The sequence below is a fragment of the Myotis brandtii genome, unplaced genomic scaffold (genome assembly GCF_000412655.1).
Source record: "Myotis brandtii unplaced genomic scaffold, ASM41265v1 scaffold62, whole genome shotgun sequence".
In the NCBI taxonomy this organism is placed as follows: domain Eukaryota; kingdom Metazoa; phylum Chordata; class Mammalia; order Chiroptera; family Vespertilionidae; genus Myotis; species Myotis brandtii.
The window spans coordinates 2,714,404-2,719,219 of record NW_005370366.1 but is presented as its reverse complement, the minus strand read 5'-3'; the positions used below and the strand labels follow the sequence as shown (position 1 = coordinate 2,719,219).

Below are 4,816 nucleotides of genomic sequence, written 5' to 3'. Positions count from 1 at the left end.
CGGCCCTAGCTACTCCCATGGCTGGTGCCCTCCAGTTATCTGAAATGTACTATGCTCAAGGCTACTGAGTTGTGCTGTGCTCAAGGTTACAAGCTTCTGGCAACAAACATCTACATAGGGCTCTTTGAAAAGCCTACAAAGGGTCTGGAAACTCCATATTTGGGAGACAAAGGATCTAGAGCAGCCGTGGGCAAACTACGGCCCGAGGGCCGGATCTGGCCCGTTTGAAATGAATAAAACTAAAAAAAAAAAAAAGACCGTACCCTTTTATGTAATGATGTTTACTTTGAATTTATATTAGTTCACACAAACACTCCATCCATGCTTTTGTTCTGGCCCTCCGGTCCAGTTTAAGAACCCATTGTGGCCCTCGAGTCAAAAAGTTTGCCCACCCCTGATCTAGAGGGGATAAAGGGGAAGTTTCCTCCATGTTGCTTTGCTCAGACTTTGAGAGACAGCTCCTCTGAGACCGCTAGCATAATAAAAGACTCCAAATTAATTTGGCTTACTGATTGATTGATGAAGGTGTCCTCTGTTTAGCTCGCTGATTTACAATATAACATTTGGAGGCCCCAGCGAGATAAGAGATAAGTGCCTACTGGCACTTGGTCTCAGACGCCTAGGGCGGATGGCCTCCCCCAGCCTGGTTGCCAAGCCCCAGAAAATCTGTAGGGGAGGTGCCACCTGAAGAAGTTCCAGGGCCCCAGAGACGCTTCTTGGTGGCCTTGACAGCCAGTTGGGAGACACCTGACATGCCCCTGCATCTTTTTGGAGCCACTAGAAATGCCTTCGGAGGTAAGTGAATTCGATGAAGTAAATTCAAGTTCACTTTCTTGCTTGTATGACCAGTCATTTTTTATTTTATTTTATTTATTTTAAAGAACAGTTTCTTTTTAAAAATATATATATATTATTGATTTTTTTACAGAGAGGAAGGGAGAGGGATAGAGAGTTAGGAACATCGATGAGAGAGAAACATTGATCAGCTGCCTCTTGTACACCCCCTACTGGGGATGTGCCTGCAACCAAGGTACATGCCCTTGACTGGAATTGAACCTGGGATCCTTCAGTCCGCAGGCCAACGCTCTATCCACTGAGCCAAACTGGTTAGGGCTGACTGGTCATTTTATTACCGAGAAGAAGGACTGGATGCAGCATACCTTCTCTGGTTGAGAATCTTGTTCTTGGGGTGTGGGTTCAGGGAGGGCCCCCACATCTGTTCTTGTTAGGCCCCCACATTTGTTTCTGTTAGGGAAGTTAGGCAGGAATTTGGTTAACTGTTTAACTTCCAAGTGAATGTCTGCTGAAGGTATATAAATGTGAGTATGAGAATGTTAAAGCGAAAGCTACTTTGTGTTGTCCTGTGTCTCTTAACTGAGAGGAATTGTGCTGTCTGGCTGCAAACATGAGAGTATTTGTTAATGTTTTGTCTCTTTATTGTTTAATTTGTTTAAAGATAGGGCAAGTCCCGCTTTAGGGGAAGCCCAGTTATACAGTAGGGCTAAACCGTAAAAGAAATTGCAGGATGTCATTCTAGCAGCTGCCAAGAATCCTTATTCTTGGTAATCAGTCCTCGCTCTTTCTTTTAGAGTATTAGCTCGCCAGAAACTCTTAGCTAGGGAGATTTCTGTCTGTAAAGCAGAATTTAATTTGCTCTTCCCTGATTTATAATTTTCTATACTGAGTTAAAATTTTAAGATTTTAAGGTTAATTGAAAGGTATAATATCTGTAAAGACTGCAACCCAGAGAAGTTTTAAACAAAGGCTGGCTAATTCCAAGACTACTTTTAAGGACAAGAGAGAGAAAGAAACAAGTTCTAAAGTTAACTATTTGCAAAAGAGTTGTAAAAGAGTCATAGAATTCTCAGGGAGATTTAAACTAAGAACCACGCCAAAGTTCAGGGGTGGGCAAACTTTTTGACTGGAGGGCCACAATGGGTTCTTAAACTGGACCGGAGGGCCGGAACAAAAGCATGGATGGAGTGTTTGTGTGAACTAATATAAATTCAAAGTAAACATCATTACATAAAAGGGTATGGTCTTTTTTTTTTTTAGTTTTATTCATTTCAAAAGGGCCTGATCTGGCCCTCGGGCCATAGTTTGCCCAGGGCTGAGCTAGTTTATTGCTTGCCTGTAAATAAAAGGTCCTTATCTCCCCCTGCCAAAGACAGAGTAAATGATTAATGCAGAAAGGGAGGGGGAGAGGGGGAAAGATAAAAACAGAAAATGAAAAGCAAAAGGTTTCTGTCTCTGAGCCTTGCAGGACGGGGTTACTGGGTGCTTCTTAGGCTGCATTGAAATATTCAGCAGAGAAACTTTAGAATATAGTATTTTATTGGCCAGATTAAAAAGGTTTAATTCTGTAGTCAGGAAAGAAAAGGCCAATACAAGCTGCTGAAAGTATAGCAGAAAGAAAGAATATTAAAATAGAAATACTTAATAGAAGGTCTAAGGCATGGTTATGCATTTTTGAAGGATATAGAAAGGTTTAAAGGCTAATTTAGAAGTATGAAATTTATAAAGGTTGTGTATGTGATAAGAAGGAGAAGAGAATTATTAAAAGGAAATTGATTAGATAATACAGGCCAGTGGGCCAGGACAGGCAGAGCAGGGAAACTGAGATATTTGGACAGCAGTTTGCAACCATATAGAGCAGCGGTTCTCAACCTGTGGGTCGCAACCCCTTTAGCGGTTGAACGATCCTTTCACAGGGGTCGCCTAAGACCATCCTGTATATCAGATATTTACATTACTATTCATAACAATAGCAACATTACTGAGCCTGACCAGGGGCTGCACTTAGGGATTGGGCCTGCCCTCTGCCACCAGGGAGCAGGCCTAAGCCAGCAGGTCGTTATCTCCCGAGGGGTCCCAGAATGCGAGAGGGCACAGGCCGGGCTGAGGGACCCCCTTTCCCCCCCGAGTGCACAAATTTTTGTGCACCGGGCCTCTAGTATAAAATAAATATCAAAAATATAAGTCTTTGTTTTACTATGGTTGCAAATATCAAAAACTTTCTATATGTGACACGGCACCAGAGTTAAGTTAGGGTTTTTCAAAATGCTGACACGCCGAGCTCAAAAGGTTCGCCATCACTGGCTTATGCCAAAGTACTTAGGGAGACTAATAGAAGGAATCCAGTTAGTATCATTTACTGTCCACACCCAGACCAATTTTTCTACATAGGTCAATGGTTGGACTTAGTTCAAAATCCCCCACCGTAGTTAAAGAATTATACTCTACAGATTGGGGTTCAAGTATTAGTAGCCAGCAAGGGAAGCTCGGCAAGAAGAGCCAGCCCCCAGGGAAATCCCAAAAAGGGAGGCACTGGCCCCAAGGGAAGTGCTGAAGGGGAGACGCTGTCCAAGCCCCCGGTTCTCCCCCTCTCCCCCTTCCCCCTCCCTCTCCTCCAGTAGGAGGGAAATCCCCAGGCTCCAGCACAGGGAGAGCGGTCTCTTTCATTCTCACCTCCCACTACTTGGAGCCCCACGCAGGCAAGGGAGGGCAGTTCCAGAGACCCTCCACCCAAGGGATCTCTCCTACCCTTAAGGGAGATTCCCTACAGAGGGGAATTTAGGAGAGCAACCCTTCTTAGTTTATGCCCCCTTCTCCACAAGCGACCTCTATAATTGGAAGATTCAAAACCCCCCATTTTCTGAGAAGCCTCAAGCCCTAATTGGCCTCCTAGAATCTGTCTTCCTACCCACCGGCCAACCTGGGATGACTGCCAGCAGCTCCTAGTCACTCTCTTCACTTCGGAAGAGAGAGACAGAATTCGGCTTGAGGCTAAGAAAGCCACCCTAGGGCCAGGGGGTAGGTTTGCTAGAGGAGAATCGGGATCAGGTAGAGGAAATTTTCCCATCCCTCAGGCCCCAATGGGACCCCAACTCGGCGGGAGGGAGGGTTTCCTTGGACAATTTTCACCGTGTTCTCCTAGCAGGCATAAAGGCAGCAGCCCGGAAGCCTACAAATTTATCAAAAGTTACTGAAGTCATTAAGGGAGCCCAGGAATCGCCCACAGTTTTTCTGGAGCGCCTCTGCGAGGCTTACAGAGTTTACACTCCCATTGACCCAGATGCTCCAGAAAACCAAAGGGCACTCAATTTAGCCTTTGTAACCCAGCCCACTTCAGATATAAGGAAGAAGCTTCAAAAATTAGAGGAACTCCAGGGCATGAATCAGTCTCAATTAATTGAAGTAGCCCAAAAGGTATTCTTTTTTTTTCTTTCAGATAAACCAGAAGTTTAATAAAAATGAAAAAAAAAATTACAATACAGTGGGCTGGCAATGGGCTGCTTTAGAAGGTCTGATATATTGGTCGTGCTGACTCCACGTGGGTTCTAGGAGTTCACAGGATTGGTCCCTCACGCCCGAAGATTCACTTCACTCATTTGGCTTGTCCCCATGGGGGAGGCCTCTGTCCTCCTGGTGTAATTTTTGACCAGGCTGGTTCTGGACTCCCTCATCCTGTGAGGAAAACTGCCTGAATCTGACCTTCACCATTGATGACAATGTTCATTTACACTGTTTTCTTAAGTCTACACTTGCACTCCATGTTCTGAGGTTGACAGATGGGTGAGAGCCCGTTTTATGGAGAATAAGAGCTTTGGGAATGCTGGCACCTCCTCCGTAGGAAAAGTCACAGCTCCCAGGGTCTCCTGGATCCCCTGCAAACTCTTCTGAAGCCTGCAGGCCCATCTCTCTTGCAACAAGTTCAGAAATGCAGAATGCCTGGGTGCTGGTGACAAACGGGACCAAGAGTCTGCACAGAAGGGGGCCCCGCTGGGCCTGGGCCTCCCTGGTGGCTGCTGAGAGC

General features: G+C 45.4%; 1 long non-coding RNA gene across 1 annotated transcript in view; it reads right to left on the bottom strand.

The window, feature by feature from the left end:
* LOC106723670 overlaps nucleotides 1-4,816 on the bottom strand; it is a 17,536-nt gene that overhangs the window by 3,041 nt on the left and 9,679 nt on the right. Inside the window, exon 2 of the long non-coding RNA XR_001359372.1 lies at nucleotides 3,015-3,017. This is a non-coding gene — a long non-coding RNA (uncharacterized LOC106723670). The remainder of the gene's footprint in view (nucleotides 1-3,014; nucleotides 3,018-4,816) is intronic.